Here is a 15242-nt window from a genome sequence, read left to right as displayed (position 1 = left end):
CCAATGGCCTCAATGAGGAGATTGAGATACACATCATTCTTTGAGTCTGGGAAATTCTTTGACAGTATAGTTATCTGTTTGCCCAAGTGTGTAATTTAAATGTATTTATACTTAGGTACATGTGTTATTACACATACATATAGTCTCTAATTGGCACTTTATACATTTTTTGCACATTTTTATATTTATATTTTTTATTATTTTTTAGAGGCTCCTCCCGTTGAAGGCTCCCATATATATAGGTTTTCTAATTTTTAATGATTAATTTTTGATAAATGTTTTTTATTTTTTTTTATAATTCGATACAGACCTTCCTATATGACTTTGTATCGTAGTTATAATTTTTGTTATGAAGTCAGAGTTTTTGACCTTCTCAGTGGGTCTGCTTTTGTGTACATGTTTACGAAGAATTCATTTATTATGAATTAATTTATTTAATTTTTCTGTTAATAATTTTTCATAGTTTATATTATTAATTTTTATTTTTATTGCCCTTATTATTTTTATTTTCATATTCACTTTCATTGATTATCATTATTCAATTATTTATTTAAAAAAAAATTCATTAATCCTTTATTGTATTTTTTTAATAATAGCAGCCCCCTATATCTCATTGGTAGATCATTACTGTGTCATTTCTTTCTCTATTGAGGGCACATATGTACATTGATGTGTTTTTGTCTTTTATATTTTATACCATTCACAACATACTTGTTAAGTATAACTTGCAGTTTAATTGTTACTAGTATCTCTTACTATATTTGTCCTGCTTTGTTTACGTTTTCCCATGTGTTTATCAAGCATATAGTTACAATGTCTATTAGGGTCTGGGTATTTATGTGTCGTCCGTCCTTCCTCCATCCTTACACTTGAGAAAGGAGCGCTCATTTGCCCCACGGATGTCGTGCATGCTCTGAAACACGTTGTGTTCCCCTCCATCGCTGACGTCACACGTTTCCATGAGCCGCTCTGCAGTCTTTCATGTGTGAGACCTAGCCGGGTTCCCCCCCAGCATCTTGCGGCTACTACTACAGGGATGTGGCACTCTTCGACACGCTTATGACAGCAGCAGCTTGTTGCTCACGTACAGCTCCTTGCATTTATATATGTAAGTGATACGATTTTGTCTTATTATTAATTAAAGCACTTTTACTTTTTAACTGAGTGGCGCTTTTCTATTTTATTTTTCTTCCTATGACTGAGTTGGCTTCACTCTGAAGAAAAGCAGCCTTCCGTGATAGTGCACATATTCATCATCCATCCATCTAACAAGAAACAGTGATTGGATTATCTCCATATTTCAAGTACTTTTAATAAAATATAATCTTTTGTGTGGACACAGGTCTTACGAAGACTTTTGCGCTACTTATATTTATATTTATTTTATCACTTTTATTTTATTATTATTATTTTATTAATTATTTTAATTTTAATTATGTGATCTACATTGGTTTACTGAGCGCCATTGTCTCTTGTTGTTTTTCTCCTGTTTTCAATGAACAAGCCTTTTTATTGTTATTTATTGCAGGCAATACTGAGAGAAGAGAGAGAGGGGAGATGAGCTTCTGTAGATGGGCACAGCGCTCAACCGAGATAAATCTCAGGTAAGTCATTAGAATGCATTATGGAAAACAGTTTTCAGACTTTATAAATACTTTAACCACTTTCTGCCTGCACTATAGCCATAAGACAGCTACAACGTGGGCTTCCAGTGCCGGGAAGGCATCCTATCAGTGCCCACCAGTGCCATCTATCAGTGCCCACCAGTGCCACATCAGTACCTATCAGTGCCCACCAGTGCTGCTAATCAGTGCCCACCAGTGCCACCTATCAGTACCAAGCAGTGCCTCATCATCGGTGTCACCTATCAGTTCTGCCTATCAATGCCGCCTGCCAGTGCCAAACCGTGCCCATCAGTGCCACCTATCAGTGCCAGTCAGTACTGGCTATCAGTGCCATGTATCAGTGCTGCTTATCAGTGCCCATCACTTTTTTTATTATGTTTGAAAAAATAATCGGTTTTACTCTTATTACCATACTGCCTTCAAAGTCCCATCGGGGTCTATTCATCTGTTACGTATCAGTGACTATCAGTGCCACCTCTCAGTGCCCTTCAGTACCGCCTACCAAAGCCCATCAGTGCTCACCAGTGCCTTCTCATCAGTATCCAACAGTGCAGCTTCATCAGTGCCCATCAGTGCTCATCAGTCCTGCCTCATCAGTGCCACCTATCAGTGCCCATCAGTGAAGCCTATCAGTGCCCATCAGTGCAGCCTCACCAGCGCACATCAGTGAAGGAGAAAAATTACCTGTTTGCAAAGTTTTATAACAAACTATGAATTTATTTTTTTTTCCAAATTTTCACTTTTTTTAGTTTCTTTAGCAAATACCACCAATAGAAAGTCATATTTGTGTGAAAACATGATAACAATTTTGCTTGGGTACAGTGTTGCATGACCACGCAATTGCAAATGAAGCACAAATTCAACAGCACTGAAAGCTGAAAATTGGCCTGGCCAGGAAGGGGGTATAAGTGCCTGATAAGCAAGTGGTAAAGCAGAACTAAAATCTCTCAATCAACTTTAAAATGTTTTAACCCATATGCTGCTAGAATTAGTAAATGGAAGCTATCTGCCCTTAGCTCAGAAATCCCGCTTCGATTCCTGAGCTAAGGGCAGATGGCTTACAGGAAGTAAATTCTACATGAGTTATCTACCCTTACTCAAGATGGCCACAGCTAGGAACGCTGGAGGTGTTTTTTCAAGTGATTTCTTAACAAATTAATTCATAGAGACATGGATAGATGGGTGATTTGAATATTAAAAATGAATTAAATAACAATTTCAGGGATCCTATCTCACATGCATGCATACACATATTACTTAGTGCCAATTTGTACAGGAGCCAATTGAACTACCAGCATGTGGAAGGAAATCAGAGTTCCCAGAGAAAAGCCATGCTTGACTGGGATAGGGAAGGCTTTGAACCTTTGTCAGGTTGTTCCGCTGTCTCTGTTCCCACTGGGATTCACCCTTTCTATTTGTGCTGTGACCATACCTAAATAAAAATGTAGGGAAATCTAAAACTTTGAACAGCCATCGGAACAGGAACAGAAAGATCTTCCGAATGGTCGCATGACAACTGTCTAAGCCAGGCTTTCTCAACCTTTTCAACACAGAGTAGCCCTTGAAATAGTTCTATGGTCTCGGGGAACCCCTGCTAAAAATTAGAAATCTACAACTCATGATACATTAGTGTGATGGTCGTGAAAAGAATGGTCCTTACACTTGTAGTCATTGGGAAAAATTACCTCCTTACAGATAGCTAAAAAGATCAATGGTGTTAGTGGGAACTTATCTGAGAGGCAGAAATTGCCCAATGCCGAAGGAACCCCTAGCAACCTCTGAAGGAACCCTAGGGTTCCACGGAACCCTGGTTGAGGAATAGATTCACTCTAAGACTTGGTTCACACCTACAGCTGTGACCAAACACAGGCACCTTCCCGCGTGTCATGTGTAGGCAGCCCATTCATTTCAGTAGACTGCCCTACATGCGTGAAACACTGAAAGGAAATCCCTGACTTTTTTCCAAAAAACGTGCCCCACTAAGAATGGTGGTTTTGCTTGTGCGAAAATCTATGCATCTGCAAATGCATAGAGGTGTCTTTTACAATTAATGGCACTTCTGCGGATATGCTAAAAGGCAGCACAATTCTGTGCATATCAGGAAAGCACATGATTTTGTTTGTGTTCTGGATAAGCATAGATGTAAATAACACAGGAGTGATTGGTGGAGTATTCAGCAGGAGAGCTCTCCTTTAAACATATATGTCGCAGAGGCAACATCTTTGAATTTTTTATTTTAGCGACAGAGTTACCCATTTCACTGCCAGGTCAGTACATCAAACAGACCTGACAGCAAGGGGTTTTGCACACACTCCCAGAGGCTGCAGTCTTTGGGATTGTGTGTAAATCTGACAAGCAGACTTCTGGCTGTCAGATGAAAGCAGTGTGGTGCATTGTTTTCATACCCTATGATAACAGGCATCCCCTACACACGTGCCCCCTCATGTATCCCAGGCTCTGCTTGCCCATCTGCAGGCTCAGGATGGCATAGCGGGTGCCGCCAGGTAGAGGGGATCTGAACTGCAAAGCTCAGGCTCTTTAGTTAGGATGAACTGTGCTTTGCTAGTATTTTCTTACTTTGCACCATTGCTTTTGGTAGCTTGCTTATGGCCATGGCGTGTATTAAATAGTTCACATATGCGGACAAATAACAAGCCCTAGAATAAATAGGCAATACATTCATCTGTGTATCATATATCACTCTTTATATTAATATGCAACATTTATGGCTATGATTTTAGAATATATCTGAAATGATATGAATTTACCATAATTGGAACTTCAATTATTATGCATAAAACATATTTTCTGACAAGTAGCAGCTGTATATGAATTTATGAAACACTCAATCTGCATTCTGCATTCATGAATTATTGTTTAACAGCAATGCACATGCTTGACCAGGAATAATTTTAGTCTATATGCAAACCTATAACAATCTTAAGTTAAAGTTATAGTGTGTGTTATTGATTAAATGTGTGCAGTCAGTTTAAATACACAATTCATGGTCTTATTAGGTCAGATACAATTCTATTTTTCAAATGCTGGGACCTTCAAGCTTCACTTCAGGGGACATAGCTTACTTGCTGTGTGGTTCTCAATTTCATGCCAACCTTAAACTGGTGAAACGGATTGCACACTCGCTGAATCCCTGTGGATGCCTATGTTATTTATCAGAATAATTCATCGGGTCAAAGCAGACCTCATGACACAGAATCGATTTAAAAAGAGGTATTAGTCTCTACACATAAGCTCTGCTTGAACTTGCCTACAATTGATTTTTTCAATATTTTAATAAATATTTTTTTTGGGATGAAGTACAGAATGACCATGAATCTCTTCCAATTTTGTTTGTCACTGAAACAAAAACAAACACAAAAAAATCACAACTGGTTTCTATATTGGAAGATGTAAAGTTCCCTGCTCCAGTGATAATTGTAAATTTATGGAGTCCTCCTTTATTTTCTTTCACTATGTCGGTGGTCAGAAGGACACATAAAGGGGGTGAATCTCCCCAGCAGAGATAGTGAGAACATTAAAAAGCTTGACAAAACTGCCATATTGGAGCTGGAATTTGTGGTTACACAAGCCTGTCCACAATTGTTTTATTCATCAACGTCAGCCTAGATTCTGACCAGGCCTTGCATCCAACGTGTTTCACTCTGCCCCCCGGAGCTTAGTCATGGGGACTCCCCCATGACTAAGCTTTGGAGGGCAGAGAAAAATATGTTAGGAGTGTGTTCTGGTCGGAGTCCAGGCTGAGGTTGCCACTCACATATTGATGCTAGGGACCAAGCAGATGTGCGGCTATAGGGATCCTTTTATTTCATACTAGCCATAGCAGGTACTGGGACAAGCTCCATCCCAGTAGTGGATGCTTCAGAATTTACACATACCCTGCTTCAACAGAGCCTCAACAGAACACAAACTGCATCGGGTCAGTCACTATTAGGGAATTATTGTTAGCCAGCTGGCAGGGGCATCTGCATGTGTACGCATCCTTGCTTGCAGCTTTGCACACAGGGTCCTGGCTAGACGTGTTTATGTGTGTGCTACGCAGTGTGTGCAAAGATGTGTACACACCCAGGGTTTGCATTGGCGCCACGTGGCCTGTTAAAGGGATTGCCTGACTCCTACTTACTTATTGCTGACTGCTCTTCAGCTTGTTACTTGTGTCCTGACCTAAGCTTTGCATATGCTTCTTGTTAATGACTTTTCTCTTTTCCTGAAAGCTTACGCTGTACTGCTTAACCAATTTATTACCTTGGCTTCATCAATGACCTTGATCCAGCTTATGATTTGGGACTATGCTGCCTGCCTCTGGCTGACCTTGGCCTTCGCTTGTGACACTTCTATTGTTTCTGAGTCTGATTCATGCTATCTACTAGTGCCTACTTTGGACTACCTTAAGAATCAGCTGCAGACATCTATGTATACTACTGTTGCCTGTCTGCTGGTGTCACTGGCAGTCTAAAACCACAGTCTAGCCAGAATTCCTCTTTATCTTCTACCAGTTCTTCTTGTGGTTCAGCTGACTACTCGGCTGACACTCCTGCCTGCACATTCTTCTGGAACTTCCTGCTCCATCTTGGTCCTGTAAGCAACATCTCTGTACACTAATTTTCCTCCTGTCCCTTATATGGTACGATTTCCTTTCATACAACCACAGTCAGTGTTGATGGGGGAATCCCTCCTGAGTAGCTATTGTGTTCTTTCAGTGTGGGGAACCGTCTCTGCCGGGAGAACAAGCAGTGATTATTGCCAGCAGCTATAGCCGATGACAATAATCGCATGATAAGTCCAACAGGACGGTTGTACCCAAGATGATCAATCGAACAACTTGGGTACAATGGGCCTGCCCATACATGGTTAGAACCTCAACTGGTCCCAGCTGACTTGCCCATGATTCAAACCATCTATGTCCGGCTTTAGCACCATTCTAGAAGTTCTGCGGGTCGGGACCCACCATCTGATGGGAAAAACATCTACAGGCTCTCTAATGCTGGCTGACGCCGCTGAGGACTTTTGTGCTGGAAATTCTCAAAACTATATGTAAGTGGATGTATGCACCTGTGTGTTTCAAACAAATACAACTGTTTTTAATCTGGTGGCGCCTTTCCTCTCTCTCTCTTTTTGCATGCAACTTGGAGTCTGCTTCCAACTCCCCTCTGAAGGCTTTCCCTGGAATATGGACTTGTTAAGAAAACACAAAAATGTTTTTCTCCTACTTGGTTTTTAATCATTATTATTTCATCTCCAAATTAGAACTGCATTTCTCCGAATGGACAGTAAGATCTTAACACTGTTAATCGAGTAACAGCGCCACTTTCCCATTTGTTTTCACTTTCAGGGACACCTGGGCTGGGGATACAAGAAATGCTGTGCTCATCATTTTGGTCTCCTATCAAGTACGTGACATTGAGATTAACATACTGCCTACAATTCTCCATAAACCATTTGTTACAAATCACAACACATCCAACAGTTTAGCGCTCCCCATCCTTATCTAGAAATAAAACCTGACAGAGGAGCTAACCCTTCCGTACTCTATCCAAAACTAAAAATAGAAGATTGCCTTTAAAAAAAACACTTAAAAGATAAATCAAATGGATTTCTGGTTTGAGCAAAGTTTTAAAGCTCTTAGATACCATCTGCAGTTCAGTAATTGATTTTACTTGTTGTTTTGAGTCTCTCTTAAGAACTAAGAAACAAAATTGCCTTTATGTAATATTATGTTATCTTCCTGCTGCTTTTTGTCCTGACTTTTATTTTAAAGTGAAAGTGCACTGATCACTGGTTGAGATATCGGTTCACCGTTTTTTTCATCTGCAGAGAAGTGACATGGGAACAGCAGTACAAATGTGTACAGAACTTGATTATATATATATATATAAGGGCTGTTACTGATTACAATTTTCGTGTTCCATTAATCCAATTTTTTTTTTAATCGATTAATCGACTAATTTTGATTAATTATAACATACATAAAGATCCAACTACTTTTAGCTGACCTCCTTGCATTGCAACTCTGCATTAGTCAGTGGTAAATACTATATACAATCACCCGATACTAGTTAGTTTCCACATGACTTAACTTCACAGTTCATGCAAATACGTTTTAAATTCAAACTGTAGCACTGACATAAGTAATTTTTTTTCCCACAGTAGCGTGAAAATCCCTCCACCTCCAGACTAACTAATCACTCTCACCTTATGGCATGGATCCCTGTGCAAACAGGTGGTCATGCAAGTGGGTATCAAAAGGGTTAACACGGACCATAAACTTCTCTCACATCTCCTTAGATCTCAGCAAGGACGCCAGGTCATGGGTAGAAAGAAGATATCTAAGTGCTAACCGCTTAAGTATAAGATTTAATTTTTATGTTCAAACACAAACTACTCACATAAAGATGATAAAAACACAGCATGTAAAGCCGACAATCGTGTTAGTTCCGTAGGGCAGCAGCGGGTGACGTCATGCGTAGCTCCTCCCCTGTACGTTCAATCAGAACTTCAATGTCACCAGACTCCTCCCCCTTCTCTTCGTTAGCAGACGGAGGCACTTGGGGAAGGGGGGAGGAGTCCAGTGATGTCGATGTCCATGACATCACTGGATCTCCAACGGAACTCCCAGAAGACCCGGAAGCTGGCGGAGAGGTGAGTACCGATCAAAAGGATTAATCGATTAATTGAAGAATTAATCTTTAATTTCCACAGCCCTAATATATATATGTATATATATATATATATATATATATATATATATATATATATATATATATATATGTGTGTATGTGTGTGTGTGTGTGTGTGTGTGTGTGTGTGTGTGTGTACATATGGCAATGATAATGCCTTATGGTGTATATGATCTTCCTCAGTTAAGTCAATGCCAACTCTAAACTGTAAACAACTAAAATTAGAGCACTTACACTAATTTGTAATTTAAATACAAAATTATTTTACATCACAAATGATGTGTGCCAAACCCGATTATGCCATTATATAACAACGGAAATTACTTTGAAGCTCTGAACTTTTATGCCAAATAATACATACCACTATGCTTTGTTCTGGCAAAAGGATCCTTCAGTGGATATATCATTAGGTCACACTCTTATGTAGCATTGTATGTGAATATTTAGTAATTGCCTTTTAATTGCATCTGTGTGTTATTCCATGTTCCTTCCTGGATGTTAGGTAGCTGTTATATTTCCAGGGGACAACAGTTACCTTTTTTCACCTAATATAGTTATCTAAGATTTATTTAGCCTAAAGTGAATCTTTAGTATGCTTGAGCCATAAAAACAGGGTCCCAATAAACAAAACACCCACAAGATGGTCTGCTTATACTTTCATGTGTGCCAAGACAACCCCAGAGATCCTAGTGAAATGTGGAAGTCTCTCTATTGACTGATGTGGCTCCTGCATTGATTTAAGGGTTGCCGGGAAAAGTGCAGAGCTCCACATTGGACCAAAGCCAAGGATTCCAGGATTTTGAACGGGATAAATTGTGGGATGGTTAGCAGCTCTGTTAAGTTTTAATGTGTATATAAGGCCTGAACTTTTTTTTTTACATTTTGAATGTGGAATGTGCTGTCTGTGTCCCTGTTTGGGTGATTCACCTCACTATGGGCCAGATAATCATTGTCTTTGGTACAAGTGATATGAAATCCCAAATTTTTAAGATATTGCAGAAACGGGAATTGAGGGGAAATATTCCAATGGGTACAATGTACTAATCCCAATGCACACATTCCTGTACAAATGGCTGTGCATATAAACGGGTGCTGTAGTGACCAACGTCTGGAACCATGTCAAATCAGGCCTAATGAAGGAGCCCTGCGTGGCTCCGAAATGTTGCAATCTGCTGAAACGATGTGATCACTGATTAAAGCTCTGGACCTTTCCTGGAGATCCTTGGTGTGCTGGTGACATCTATCTTCCAATGGGGACATCTGTTCTGGTACCAGCTCTCTAAAAGGGGATATTTTCTCACTTTGCGGAAATCTCCTTTTACTTCCTGCTATGTCTCTAGGACAAGAAGTGAAGCAAAATCTTCCCAACGTGGCACAGACTGCAAACATAACTAATAGGGGTTATAACCATTGTCTTTTCCATCTAAATTGAAAAAAGGTTTTTACTTTACATGCATGCTACTTTGTTGTCTGTGCCATCGTAGATTTACCTTTACTTTTGTGCTGGTCACAGGCACAGGAAGTGGGGACAATCAATCAAATGGTTACTCGGACAGCATCACGTTTATTTGTATTGTGGGAAAGGGATACATTGATTGCTGTTCTATGTGCCTGTGTATGGGAAATCTTATATTGTGCTGTGCCACCAAAACAGTGAGTGATGGGTGGTCTTCTTTGGGAGACTGAGATGGCAAATGATTTATTTCAATTTTACTTTTAATTTTTTTTCAGATTTTTGAGAACACCCACTGGAAGCTAAGAACATACTCTGTGTGTTCCAACATCCTTTGTTTAGTTTTGGGCTACTATTTCCCTAGTAAGTTGTGTGATCCCGCTATATGTATTTGAGTGTAGGCATAATATATAGTATAGTCCAAGTTCTAACTAATAAGTACTTTTACTGGACAGAACATATAATATGAACTTCATTAAGTTAAAGCAGAACTTCACCTGAAATGGGAAGTTTCACTTTATCCCCTCCCTCTTACTTTTGGAGGTTTTCGTTTAGGGAGCAGGTACTTAGTATTGGCAGGTACCCGCTCCCATATCTGCTGAGATGGTCTAGTTGGAATGGAAGCTTACCCCATGCCTTCTCTGTCTGCAACCCACTGGGACATGTCACAAGTGCAGTGCAACTTACACATGCACAATGGTAAGCCAGCTGTGAAGCTACAAGGAGTCAGTGCTGGGGACCCGAAGACTGGTGAAGAACTGCAAACAGAAAAATCAGTGCTACTACCTATATAGCATATTAATAATAAAGCTCCCGGGTGCTCGATACACAGTCATTTAGCTGAGTAGATAATGCAGAGAGATGATCCGAACACCAGTTGTTGTTCTTAAGAATCTTAATTTTTATTCAAAAACCACAGTGTACAGACTCAGATAACATCAGTTTATGCGTTTCAGCCTATAAGGGCTTAGTCCTAACCGCAACTGGTGAACTGAAGGACTGGCCTGGACAAGAACAGCACTGGATCCTTGGACAGGTAAGTATCCTTTTATTAAAAGTCACCAGCTACAGTAATTGTAGCTGCTGACTTTTATTATACTTTTATTAATTTTTTTTGAGACTGACAAACCTCTTTAAATATCAGATTATTGACTACTTTATTGAGATCAAAGTACCAGAGTACAAACAGAAATTTTCCAGTCTACTCTTTTGAGATTATTCTTATAGTAAGAAACAAATTGCTTTTGTTTTTCCCATATACATTAAATTGCTGCACAACTGTACCTAGATTGTATTTACTTTGAACCAATATAATAAAAATGATTGAACTCCATAAATTAGATATTAGCCTTGCCTCAAATACTGCTGACTATCCCCTAATAAATACAGCTTCCCAAGATTGTTGACAGGGATAATAATTGAATACACTTTTTTTTACAACCTATGATCATCTCCTAAACATATTTGGAGTCTGTCCTTCCTTCACTTATGATACAGCTAAAATGCTTGGGTCTGCTTTCATCCGATTCCAGGTTGAAATATATTAACAATTTGCTCTGTTATCTACCAAACATGCCACCCTGGTCCATTATTAGGTTTGCTGCTTGACTCACTACTCTTCTCACTTATTTAAATCTGCTCTCTGTCATTCTCTCTACTGGTTGCAGTTACTTAAAGCGGGATTCCACCCTAAAGTGGAACCTCCGCTGATCGGATCCCTCCCCCCCTCCGGTGTCACAATTGACACCTTTCAGGGGGGAGGGGGATGGAGATACCTGTCAAAGACAGGTATTTTCACCCACTTCCGGGCATAGACTCCCGTGGGAGTCTACGCTATTTCTTGCCCTGCCGGGCTGTCTGCTGGGACACACGGGTCCCAGTGACAGCGCTGAGATTTCCTATTGCGCGGCGCGGCTCGCGCATGCGCAGTAGGGAACCGGGAAGTGAAGCCGATTCGCTTCACTTTCTGATTCCCTCACCTAGAATGGTGACTGCAGCAGCCGAGAGCCGAGCGATCGATCGGCCTCGGCTGCCGGCATCGCTGGAACCCGAGACAGGTGAGTGTCCATTTATTAAAAGTCAGCAGCTGTAGTATTTATAGCTGTTGGCTTTTAATATTTTTTTTGGTGGAATCCCTCTTTAAATAATTCAATTAAAACTCAAACTCTGGACTCTAACCTGTAAAACCCTCTACAGGTATGCCCTATTATACATTTCCTCACTAATTTCCAGATATCCTAAATTAAAGCTTCTCAACTGCAACATCCATAACTTCTAGCCAACGTCTTGCTTTCTCAATAATTTCTTCTTAATTGGTATTCTGTACCCTCCTGAAAGTTTAAAGTGTAAGTATATTAAAATGTTTTCCTTTTTGTTTTCTAATTTTGGATAGAGTCAGGGAGGGTTAGAACCCTTGTCAGTTTTTTTTGCCATTGGGGAGATTTCCTTTCACTTCCTGTCCCATAGCCAAAGCAGCAAATGAGAGACAATCCCAACAAAGAAAGGGAATCTCAGGGTGTCACCAGGATCACTACAATGAACGTCTGCATTGGAAGATCTCCCCTCTATTGTTAAATACTTTAGTTTTCAATAATAATGGTAAACAGGACAAATAGAGAGGATGCATTTCCATAATGGAGGCACAAACAGCAAAAAAAAAAAAAAAAAAATGGACAGGTGTTCTAAGTCCTCTCCACTCTACCCAAAACTGATTTGTCTTTGGTTACACTTTAAAGTACAATTTCAAAACCCACCTCTATTATTTGTGCTAAATTCTTCTTCTCAAAAACTGACCCATCTTTGTTTATATGTTTGCAAACCATACACTGTTACCTCATATACAGCTTACATCCCCAATTATCTCTCTAAAATGTAATCCCATAAGGGCAGTCCCCCCTCCTATTTTTTCTTTAGATTGTTAAGCTTAGATGCCCTCAAAAATTAGAACAGATGCACAATATTAGTGTGGTATTGGAAAAATGTAAAATTCACTCAAGTGGCTTTAAAGATATTGCATTGTGTTTTTGTACAGATTTTCTTTCATTTTTTATATGGCCAGCAATGAAAAAATATTTAACATCTTTATGTATTTTAGGTATGGAAATATGAAGTATTGCATAATATTATGTAGTCTTCTACTGACTCTTTTATGAGAAAATAAGCAGAAGCTCTGACAGATATGTGCATATATATTTAGTATAACTGGACTTTGCTAAACCATTTGACATGGTTTCTCTGAGCTAATGCAAAATGCAAGGCTATTGTTTAAGAAAACTGGTCACATTCATAGTGTCATGATTAATAGTGGATCCCACCATTAGCAGTGGGAAGCAGTGGGGTCGATTTACTAAAACTGGTACAGCTCTGCTTAGAAACCAATCAACTTCCAGGTTTTTTGATTGAACAAGCTGGAAGCTGACTCGTTACCATGCACAGCTGCACCAGATTTTGCATTCTCCAGTTTTAGTAAATCAGCCCCTGTGTATCCCATGGATTTAGTGCTAGGACTCTTAACTATTTTAGATGTGTATAAAGAAGAGAGTTTTGGATTAAAAGTAATGTTTCTACATTTAAATACAACACAACCCTATGCATTGGAATCCAATCCTTCAAGATGTCTCCAATTTACAAGATGACCTACACTAATTAGTTGACTGAGCAGTTACATATAGATACATTATATCATTGTGGACCTGAGGGCTAAAAGCATGCATGCAATGTACAATCTGTGGGAGATGGACAATGACAGAACGTGATCTATATATCTTTGTAGATGATACACCAACCACACAATGTCAGTATGAAGCATCTCAAGCTAGCATATCTTTTTAAAAGAAGCACTGAATCAAGATAGACTCATGAGAGATATATTCTTCCTATAATATATTGGAATGTTGTCCAGGGAGTTATCTAACTGCCTTTAAAAATGTGAAAGCAATTTTTCTGCTTAATGCCAATTGTTCCATGCTTTATAAAAGATATTTTTACCTTTGTCTTTATTGGGGTTTTAAATAGTCAATATGAATAGTCAATTTAGCAATTATTAAAAATCATAACTATATTAAAAAATAGACAAAAAAAAAATGTGAGTAGAAAAAATATTAAATCAGTACATTGTATGTGTTATCATTAGATATGGGATTGAAAATAAATCTTTTGAAATAGAATTTTACAAATCAGCATTTTTTTTTTACTTGCTCAGATCTGAATTTACCGAAGGTCTCCAGGCCAGCAATATGTGTTATTTAAAATCAATATAAGCAAAGCCATTAAGCTTGGTATTACAGAAGGTTGAACTTTATTTGCTACCAGGTGACAAACACTGTTTATACAGTTTCATGCTTTGTTTGGATATAGGTTTTTTATTGAATTTTCTGCTATGAGGTGTATAGCTAAGGATTTATTTCAAAGTAATCAAAGTTCTTCATATAGAGATACACATTTTGAAAATGTATCAAAGTTTTCAGTAATCTGTTTTTGTTTACTCATATTAAAATGAAAAATGTACAATCCTCAACACATTTTAATAAATAAACATTGCTCCTGAGACTTAAAGTGGAAGTTTAAAATGGTAGGTACGTTTCATAGAGGTAATAGCATCTTAGGGTGTCTGAACAGACCTCACTTTTTAAAAGTGTAAAATGGAATGCAGAGCAATCCTCTTCTGTTCAGGTCCAAACTAGTTGGACCACTTTAACAGTCTTGAGACTTTTTTGTCTATGTAAAGTAGAACTAATTGATAAACAAGCTCATAAAGATATTTTAAAACTGTAAATTTTTATTTAGCAAAAACCACAGGTAAAATAATTCACAAAACATTGGTGATAAGTCTAGATTTGGTTTGAAAATAGAAAATCCCTTCCCTGTTGGATTGAATTTTAGGACCCTGATCCACAGTTGATATATTTGGAAATGATTTGCACCCTTTGCGTCGTGGAAGTAGCACCCTCAAGATGACATCCTATATGTACCAAATTACCTGCTCTCCATAAAGCAGATCTTCACCCTCTTTGTGAATATCCTTCCTTTCGACCCCTCCTCCCCTCTTCTACATGAATAGGGCAGTTTTTTTTATTTTATTTACCATTTTCATTTTTTTTTTTTTTTACAAGAGCGTGGCCTCACAGCTCCATGTGCATCATTTGCCTAGGAGAATGACATGTACAGAGCTTGCTGGGCCTGTTTTTAGTCTTTCATTCAGCAAGTAGGAGGAGAGCAGGCTTAGCCAGATGTCACAAATAAGGCGGCACAGGACCGAGCAGTACCTGTTGACAAAAGGATGCCAGCGGGACAATGCTGGATCTGGTGGTTGGGCAAGTACTGTGCCTACAATACCACCAGGCAAAAAAAAAGAAAGGGGGGTAGGCTGAATGTCCTCTTTAAGGGAGTACATTTCTTCACCCATTATAATCATGCATATCCAATCAAATGGGACAGCAGCAAATACTATAGTGCACAAAAATGTCCATA

The 15242-nt window shown here is 38.9% G+C and overlaps 1 long non-coding RNA gene across 1 annotated transcript; it reads left to right on the top strand.

Annotated features, from left to right (window-relative positions):
• Nucleotides 1-1442: 1442 nt before the first annotated feature.
• On the top strand, nucleotides 1443-13876 carry LOC143940883 (uncharacterized). Its single transcript, XR_013263948.1, has 3 exons — nucleotides 1443-1604; nucleotides 6976-7033; nucleotides 10052-13876. It is a non-coding gene; the product is annotated as an uncharacterized LOC143940883 (long non-coding RNA).
• Nucleotides 13877-15242: the final 1366 nt, after the last annotated feature.

The sequence above is a fragment of the Lithobates pipiens genome, unplaced genomic scaffold, assembly GCF_037356315.1.
Source record: "Lithobates pipiens isolate NorthernLeopardFrog02 unplaced genomic scaffold, aLitPip1_a1.2 Scaffold_3, whole genome shotgun sequence".
Lineage (NCBI taxonomy): Eukaryota > Metazoa > Chordata > Amphibia > Anura > Ranidae > Lithobates > Lithobates pipiens.
The sequence above is the reverse complement of the archived record's forward strand: the minus strand, read 5'-3'. Positions and strand labels throughout refer to the sequence as shown.